This window comes from Erinaceus europaeus, chromosome 6 (assembly GCF_950295315.1).
Source record: "Erinaceus europaeus chromosome 6, mEriEur2.1, whole genome shotgun sequence".
Taxonomy (NCBI): domain Eukaryota; kingdom Metazoa; phylum Chordata; class Mammalia; order Eulipotyphla; family Erinaceidae; genus Erinaceus; species Erinaceus europaeus.
In genome coordinates, this window is record NC_080167.1 from 63,015,756 (window position 1) to 63,025,744 (window position 9,989).

The 9,989-nt window shown below is 43.2% G+C and overlaps 1 long non-coding RNA gene across 1 annotated transcript; it reads left to right on the top strand.

Annotated features, from left to right (window-relative positions):
* The first annotated feature begins 124 nt into the window (after positions 1–124).
* Positions 125–4,048, top strand: LOC132538949 (uncharacterized). Its single transcript, XR_009550275.1, has 2 exons — positions 125–296; positions 3,909–4,048. It is a non-coding gene; the product is annotated as an uncharacterized LOC132538949 (long non-coding RNA).
* The last annotated feature ends 5,941 nt before the right edge of the window (positions 4,049–9,989 follow it).

Sequence of the window (9,989 nt, forward strand, 5' to 3'; positions counted from 1 at the left end):
TGAGATCATCCCATATCTGTCTCTCTCTTTTCGTTAACTCACTCATGATTCCTTCAAGTTCCATCCAAGAAGAGGCAAAGGAGATAGCTTCAATATTTTAAACAGCTGAGTAGTATTCCATTGTTGTATATAGACCATGACTTTCTTACTCACTGGCTGTTGGGGATCTGGGTTGCTTCCAAGTTGGGACTATTACAAATTGAGCTGTTATGAACAGAAAGGAACATGTTCTCTTTGGATAGGTGCTTTTGCTTCCTTTGGATAAATCCCTAGGAGATAAATTCCTGGGCAATGTGGTATGTAAAGGAAGTCTTGATGGACATTACACACACACACACACACACACACACACACACACGCACACTTTAGAATCCATATTAACTGGATTAATAAAATAATCTAGTTGATCATCTAGAATACTGAAGTGTCTGTCTTTCCATAGATTTAGTATTTTACAGTGGTGGCTGTGTAACCAATGTGTAGATCTAGTGGCTGTGTTTTAAGGGGGAAGTATGCCAAAATTGTGCTAAAGAATAGCCATACTCAGGAGGTGGCACAGTGGATAAAGCATTAAACTCTCAAGAATGAGGTCTTGAGTTCAATCCCTGGCAGAACTGGAGTGATGTCTGTTTCTCTCTCCCCTATCTTTCTCACAAATAAATAAATAGATAAATAAAATCTTTTTAAAATAACCATATTCAGTGTTGGGTGGTGATGCACCTGGTTAAGCACACATGTTACAATGTGCAAGGACCTGGGTTCAAGCCCCAGGTTCCCATCTGCAGGGGAAAAGCTTTATGAGTGATGAAGCAGGGCTTCAGGTGTCTGTCTCTCTCCCTCACTATCTCTCCCTCCCTCTTAATTTCTGGCTGTCTCTATCCAATAAATAAAGACAATAAAAATTTAAAAAATTTAAAAAAGAATAACCATATTCTTGGAAAGGAAGAAGCCCTTGTTTACAACTGCACCACTGAAGAGTCCTTATGAACATGCCTCTCTGATTTCATCTTCATATTTAGAACAGCCAAGCCCTTCTCTCTATCATGGATGTGGTGTAACAAATAGAATTCCCAAATCAATTCATCCAGCTAGGCTTTAAAATGTGATTAGAGGAAGTCAGGTTTAAAGCACATGAATATATACATGTACAAACTATTGCATTTTACTGTTCACTGTAAGCCATTAATTCCCCCAATGAAGAAATTAAAAAAATAAAACTTTTAAAAATAAATCACATGAATAGTAACTCCAGCAATGGCTATAATTAAAGCTAAAAAAGCACATCGAAGAAGACAGAATCAGGGGTCGGGCAGTAGCGCAGCGAGTTATGCGCCTAAGGACGGGTGTAAGGATCCCGGTTCGAGTCCCTGGCTCCCCAACTGCAGGGGAGTCGCTTCGCAGGCGGTGAAGCAGGTCTTCAGGGTCTTGTCTTTCTCTCCCCCTCTCTGTCTTCCCATCCTCTCTCCATTTCTCTCTGTCTTATCCCCAAACGAAGGACATCAACAATAATAATAACTACAACAAGGCTACAATAAGGGCAACAAAAGGGGAAAAAATCGCCTCCAGGAACAGTGGATTCATGGTGTAGGCACTGAGCCCCAGCAATTAACCCTGGAGGCAAAAAAAAAAAAAAAAAAAAATACAGAATCCTCAGTACATTCGTCCTGACTTTTAAAACAGAAAATGGTTGCCACCTTGTGGTTTTTTAGTATTGTTGCCCTGAAAGAATGACATTTCTGAAGCGCAAGGACTGGTGGGCATGAGGATGCCAGTTCGAGACCCCGGGGGGAGTCGCTACACAGGTGGTGAGGCAGGTCTGCAGATGTCTATCTTTCTCTCCTCCTCTCTGTCTTCCCGTTCTCTCTCCATTTCTCTGTCTTATCTAACGTCGACGACATCAATAAGCAACAACAATAATAACTACAACAACAATAAAGAACAAGGGCAACAAAAGGGAGAAACAGAATGACATTTCTGGAAAAACAACATACAAAACTTGGTTCTATTTTTGGATTTTTATTTATATTTTTAAATTTTTATTTATAAAAAAGGAAACACTGACAAAAACCATAAGATAAGGGGTACAACTCCACACAATTCCCACCACCAGAACTCTGTATCTCCTCCCCTCCACTGATAGCTTTCTTATTCTTTTTTTATTTATTTTATTCTCTTTTGTTGCCCTTGTTTTTTTATTGTTGTATTTATTACTTTTGTTGTTATTGATGTTGTCGTTGTTGGATAGGACAGAGAGAAATGGAGAGAGGAGGGGAAGACAGAGAGGGGGAGAGAAAGATAGACACCTGCAGACCTGCTTCACCGCCTGTGAAGCAATTCCCCTGCAGGTGGGGAGCCAGGGGTTCAAACCAGGATCCTTATGCTGGTCCTTGAGCTTTGCGCCACCTGCACTTAACCCGCTGCGCTAACGCCCGTCTCCCAGCTTTCTTAATCTTTATCCCTCTGGGAGTATGGATCCAGGGTCATTATGGGGTGCAGAAGGTGGAAGATCTGCTTCTGTAATTGCTTCCCTGCTGAACATGGGCGTTGGCGGGTCAATCCATACTCCCAGCCTGCCTCTCTCTTTTCCTAGTGGGGCGGGGCTTTGGGGAATGGGGGCTCCAGGACATATTGGTGGGGTCCTCTGCCTAGGGAAGTCCGGTTGGCATCATGTCAACATCTGGAACCTGGTGGCTGAAGAAAGAGTTAAGATATAAAGCCGAACAAATTGTTGACTAATCATGAACCTAAAGGCTGGAATAGTTCAGATGATGAGTTGGGGGGTTCTCTGTTTTGTAGATAGTAGGCCTATTTCAGTTATATTCCAAAGGGCCCATGACTATACTAGTTTTTTTTTTTTTTTTTCCCTGAGCCTGACATCTGATATGCAGGTGGATCTAAGTTACTGTCTGGGGAAATGATGTCATGGCTGCTTGGTTCTCTTTCAAAACATTTCCCCCTAAGCTCTTCAGACTTGTCTACATTCTGGAGATTTACAAATGGTGGCTGAAGAGTTTTCTATATGATTCTATTTTCTGCTTCAGCAGTCAACACAGGTTCTGCTGTTTTGCTGATGGACTACTTGGCCCCTATACTTTGAGATGAAGCACTGCAGCAGGGGGCGGAGGTACAGTGATTAGAGAGTTGGATTTGCAAGCTTGAGGTCCCAACTTCAATCTCAGCCATTGCATATGCCACAGTGAGGCTCTGATTCTAACTCTTTTTGTTCATCAGTCTGTGGAGTGTTATAAAATAATTTTTTTCTCTACAGTTATCACTGGGGGCTTGGTGCCTGCACTATGAATCCACTGTTCCTGGTGGCCATTTTTCCTCCCCCCCCCATAATTTTATTTGACAGGACAGAGTAATTGGGAGGGGAGATAGAGAAGGAGAAAGATAAGACATGGGCAGACCTACTTTACCACTTGTGAAGCGACTCCCCTGCAGGTGGGGGAGCCAAGGGGATCGAACCAGGATCTTTGCGCAGGTCCTTGAGCTTCCTACTACGTGTGCTTAACCTGGTGCACCACTGCCCGGCCCCTGAAGCCATCTTTTTTCCAATGTTGTTGTTGTTGCTGCTACTGTTGTTGGATAGGACAGAGAAATTGAGAGAGGAGGGGAAGACAGAGAGAAGGAGAGAAAGACATGTGTAGACCTGCTTCACTGATTGTAAAGTGAGCGCCCTGCAGGTGGGGAGCCCAGGCTCAAACCGGGGTACTTGGGCTTCAAACTATGTGTGCTTAACCTGGTGTGCCACCACTCAACCCCCTAAAATAAATTTTTATTAATTTTTAATTATCTTTATTGGCTAGCGACCGTCAGAAATCAAGAGGATAGGTGGAGATAGAGGGAGAGAGAATGAGAGACACCTGTAGCACTGCTTCACCACTCACAAAGCTTTCCCCCTGCAGATGGCGACGGGGGTCTGGAACCCTGGCCCTTGCACTTTGTAACATGCACGCTCAACCAGATGCACCACCGCCCAGCCCCTAAAAAGAAATCTTTAAGACAAATAAATGAAGTTGTCCTATGAATAGCTGAATTGACACAAGCCTGGAACATTTTGATGTGGCTTTTTTTACTTTGACATCCTGCCTGGTCTGGCCTGGCCTGGCCTAACAACATGGGTGCTACAGTGCATTGACAAGGAATCTCATCTTAACTTCTGCCTTATCGGAGAGGCACTCACTGATAACCACCTCCCTTCCATATCCTTGACACCTGCCAGGTAACTGAGCTCTGCCCGGCACTGGCAGTGGGCAGAGCACTTACTCAATAAAATGAAATGTCTGGGGGGTCGGGCGGTGACACAGCGGGTTAAGAGCACGTGTCGCCAGGAGCAAGGATCCGAGTAAGGTTCCCGGTTCGAGCCCCTGGCTCCCCACCTGTAGGGGAGTCACTTCATGGGCAAAACCTTGGAGGCAAAAAAAAAAAAAAAAAAAAGAAAAGAAATGTCTGAGACATCTTAGGGACAGAGCTCTCGTCAGTGGATTCTTTATTAGTAAAGCCAAACTCACCACATTAGTAAATGTGCCTCAACATTTGATGGCTTCTCGCAGTAGGAGTATAGTTCTACTCATGTGACAATTACTGTAGCTGTTTCTCTCACTGAGTTCCTCCCTTGTCCCTGGTGACTCAGGGGTCTGGCAGCCTACAGTGCTGTCATGCTAATCTACTCCTCTGTTGTCCCAGTCCAGATGATGGGTCTTGACCATCACACCATTACCTTTGTATCCTGTCGCTGATTTATTGGTCACATGGCCACACATGAAAGACAAAGGGACTAGAAAACACAGTCTTTTTGACTGCAATGCCATGTTATGAAAAGGCCATAACCACAGAACACCAATGCCAATTGGATCAATATTTAAATGTTTAAAATGGAAAATAATTATACACTCCAAATGGGGAAGGTATTTATGACACAATATCCATGACCTATAAAGAATTAGGGAGCCATGTGGTGACAAAATCCATAAAGCACACAAGTTACCACGTGCAAGGACCCAGGTTTGAGCCCCTGGCCCTACCTCAGGGGGAAGCTTCTGAGTGGTATAGCAGGTTGTAGGTATTCCTTCTCTCTCCTCCATCCCTTGCTCTATTTCTGTCTCTATCACAATAAAATAAAAAAATAAATAAGTGTTGTTATGCTTCTGGATTCTGCTTGTGCGCTTGTGTCGCTTGCTGTGTGTTCTGTTTGCATGGCCACTGTTGGCTGGGCACCCCCCTGCCTCCGGGATATTGATTTGGTCCCGCCCCCTGCCTCCAGGACATTTGGTTTAGTCATAGGTGGTTCCTGCTTCTTCCTTCTCCCCACCCCTTTCGTACATATTCCCTTGGGGCTGACCCTTCCACGGGAGGAGAGAGATGGAAGACAGAATTGGGTCGTGATTAGAAGAGATTAGTTTTTTGAACTGCATCCCCCATCGTGAATAAAGATTGAACTGCATTCTCAGCTGAGCCACGAGTCTCTGGTGGTCTCTGTCTCCCGCCCGAGAAGCCAGCCCGCCAAAAACGACAAATAAGTAGGAAGTGGGGCGGTAGTGCAGCAGGTTAAGCCCATGTGGCTCAAAGCGCAAGGACAGGCTTAAGGATCCCGGTTCGAGCCACTGGCTCCCCACCTGTAAGGGAGTCGCTTCACAGGTGGTGAAGCAGGTCTGCAGGTGTCTGTCTTTCTCTTCCCCTCTCTGTCTTCCCCTCCTCTCTCCATTTCTCTCTGTCCTATCCAACAACGATGGCATCAATAACAACAACAACAACAATAAAAAACAAGGGCAACAAAAGGGGAAATAAATAAATATAAAAAATAAAAATAAATAAGTAAAAGGATTAGCTACTTTGGGATGGAGAGAGATGGTATAACAGTTTTGCAAAACGACTTTCTTGCTTGAGGCATTGAGAATTAGTTATTTCTGCTGTAAACATAATCCATGGGGGGGGAAAAACCGTTTAAACTCAATAAAATGTGGAAAGGTAAACAGAAGAACCACGGTTAAAAGCCTCAGGCATGAGAATAATTAACATAATCATTGCACTATCTGCCCCACCCATAACTCATACAGTTTTCAGGATTAAACGTTTCAGATTCATGTCAAGATGTAAAAGAGAAATCAAAGGAGGGAAAAAACAATTTTTTGGATTGTTTCTGGATGTCTCTAGAAATCATGGCTGCGTCCAGCATTTTTTTTTTTAAGTCAATGTCAAACAAAAATTCAGTCATTCAAATCATTCTCTTATGAAACACAACTTGAACCAGATTATCAAGATCTCACCATGTAGGATTAAGAATCCCCGGAGGGCGACCTAGTCCAAAAAGCTCCTCAAAATTCCATTTAGGGTGTTTCTGACTGTTCCTGCTGGATTGCTTCAGGCACCCATTTTTAAAAGCGTCTTCCCATCGAAGAAAGAATCCAATCAGGAGAGTAGAACTAAACATGTGTCTCCATACTTGGGAACTGCCAGGGTACTCGACAATGCTCCTCAAACTAGAGTAGTCCTTCTCCACGGGAAACATTCGAGAAGAAGTCCAGTAAGTCCCAGGGGAAATCCCCATGCATATCCCAAGGTCTACGATCACGGTCATAAAGAACCAAATTGTGGCCCGGAGCAAAATGTAGTCCTTTTCCTCAGGAAACATGGGAGAGGGAATCCAGAAAGTCCAAGGAGAAATCTCCGTGCATCTCCCAAGCTCTATGATCCCGGTCATAAGAAACCAAAGTTCCCGGTCAGGGAAACAAAGTTTGGCCCAGAGCAAAATGTTCCAGAGACAGAGTAACTGTCTCATGATGAAACAGTAGAGGCTTTGGCAAACCTCTTCATAAGTAGAAGAGAAGACCATAGTGCATAGGTAGGCAAAGTCTTCACTTATCTGGGAGTTGCGCAGGTCTGGTCCCACGTTGTGGTGCCATATGTTGTTTTTGACGGGTTAGGTTGTTTTTGCCAGGCTGGCTTCACGGGCGGGTAACAGACAACCCAGGACTCATGGCTGGGTTGTAGGCAGTATCTCTTTATTCATGCAGGACGCAGCACAATCTAAGACGAGCTAAGTTAAACTCAAAGTACAGTACTCTAAAACTCACAATGCTGTCTTTATATATACTTCCCAAGTAGGGTGGAAACAGGATGTGACATAGAGAGGGTGGAGAGAAAAGTGACTGGTGAAAATCAGGGTGTGACAAAGAAGGGATCAGGGTGTGACAAGGAGGGGGGGGTGGAGCAAGAACATATCATGAAACAGTGGGGATTGAACCAATGCCCTGGAGGGAGGTGCTTGTTAACAGCGGTTATGTAAATAGAATGAAGTGGTTATGTAAATAGAATAGTGTTAAGCAGGGGGGATTTAAACCAAATGAAACAGAAGGGGTCTCATGCATACCAACAAAAAATGACAATTTTTTAAGGAAACATGACAATTCACAGCAATAAGTTAATGAAATCAAAATTAAATATCAAGGGCACAAATCACTTTCCTTACATTCTAGGATAGACTGTGTGAAAATCAAAACCAAAACTTCACTTATTGTTCATGTAAGTAATACAACTTCATGGGTATTAACAGCTTAACAACACCTACAACTCTGGGACCAACTTAACAGATGTGGATTTATCGATAACCTTAGAAATGTAAAAGCTGCAGCCTTTGACTGAGCAATGCCTCATCTAAATCATTAACCTGCAGATCCAGTTCTTGTACTACACATAAGACACTGATATACAGGAACATTTTGGGTTCTTGTAAGTTTCTTTTTAAAAAGATTTTATTTATTTATTAGTGAGAAAGATAGGAGGAGAGAGGAAGAACCAGACATCTTTCTGGTACATGTACTACTGGGGATCGAACTCAGGACCTCATGCTTGAGAGTTCAATGCTTTATCCATTGCACCACCTCCCAGACCACATAATTTTCTATATTTACCTCTAACTATACCAGTTAAATCTAACAACTTGAAGGATGGTATACTTGCAGTTAAGAGTATATATGTTCCTTTTAAGAATTTATATTATTGGATACAGAGAGAAATTGAGAAAGTGTTGATAGAAGGAAAGAGAGTGACATATGCAGCCCTGCTTTACCACTCATGAAGCTTTCCCCCTACAGGTGGGGACCAGGGACTTGAACCTGGGTCCTTGTGTACTGTAATGTACTCTTTATATATTTTGGTTATTAGCCTCTTGTCTGATGTATTGCCTGTAAAGATCTGCCATTCTGTGGGAGGTCTCTTTGTTTGGGCGGTGGTATTTTTGCTGGGCAGAAGCTTTTCTATTTGATGTAGTCCCATTGCTTTATTTTTGATTTAGTCTTCTATGTAATTGGATTCATATCATTGAAGATGTCTTTAAAATTTTGATGGAATTGGTGTCCTGCACCAAAATAAAAGACTCTGGGTAGAGGGGGAGCAGGGTTCAGGTCCTGGATCATGATGGCAGAGGAGGACCTAGTGGGGGTTGGTTGTATCGTTATGTGGAAATGTTATACATGTACAAACTATTGTATTTACTGTCCACTGTAAACCATTAATCTCCCAGTAAAGAAATTAAAAAAAAATTAGACGGAAAAAATTTCTGGCAATATTTTCCTCTAAGTATTCGATAGTTTCTGGTCTAACACCCAAGTCCATAATCTATTTGAAATTTACTTTTGTATTTGGTTAAATATAGTGATTCCATTTCATCTGCACATTTCAACCCAATTTTCCCAACACCATTTGTTGAAGATATTCTCCTTTCTCCATTTAATAGTTTGGGCACCCTTGTCAAAGATTAGATGTCCATAGGTGTGGGGGCTTACTTTTGGGCCCTCAATTCTATTTCACTGGTCAGTGTGTCTATTCATGTCCCAGTACCAAGCAGTATGGATGACAATGGCCCTATAATATGATTTGAGATCTGGGAGTGTGATGCCTCTAGTTCTGTTCTTTCTTCTCAAGATTGTTTTGGTAATTCTAGGTATTTTCTGACTCCTGATAAACATTTGTAGATTTTGTTCTATTCTCCTAAAAAATGGGTGGGATCTTGATGGGGATTGCATTAAATTTGTATCCGACTCTGAGCACTATATTCATTTTGATGATGTTAATTCTTCCAACCCATCTACATGGAATATCTTTCCACTTCTTTGTGTCTTTTATCTATTTCCATGAGTTTTCAGTATACATAGTTTTCAGTATACAAGTCTTTCACTTCTTTGATTAGGTTTATTCCTAGATATTTTATTGTTTTGTTGCTATAGTAAAAGGAATTGATTTCTGGATTTATTCTTCTTCTAACTTAGTGTATGCATAGAGAAATGCCACTTTCTTTCTGACTCCAGGGTCATCTATTGCCTGGTCTCTGTGCATGCACTACAAATCCACTGCTCCTGTGGCCATTCCGATTATTATTATTATTATTAGACAGAGAAAAATTGAGAGGGGAGAGGAAGATAGGGAGAGAGAGAATAATATACACCTGCGGACCTGCTTCATCCCCCCACGGCGCAGGTGGGGAGAAGGAGGCTTGAAGCTAGATCCTTGTGCGCTTGGTACTATGTGCACTTAACCTGATGCACCACTGCTCCCCACCCCCCATCTCTTTATCTCTAGATTCTAAATTAGGTCTGCTAGGTATAGAAAAAGCTTGTCTGAGAACTATGCTATGGGGTGATGATTCTAAGAAATGTAAAAGCTACTCAGAAGACAGGTAAGATCTGTGCGGGGTGTGTGTGTGTGCGCGCGCGCGCGCGTCTTCTGCCTGTGAGCAAGCCCAATTCTACCAATAAACTGCGAAGACTGTCACCCAGAGGTGCTTGCTTCTGGGTTTCAGAGAACTCCCTAGAGAGCAGGTCTGCTGCCCAATAAATGCCTGGAGCCTGGAGGCTGTGGGTGAAGCCACGCGCCCCCCGGGATGCCTCCTCCAGCATCAGTTGAGCGCAGCGCGAGCGCCAACCGCCTTGCTGGAACCCGTCGGGGAGACCGTTGGGTGGGTGGGGTGGCAGGCGGGGTGGGGCGGCGGT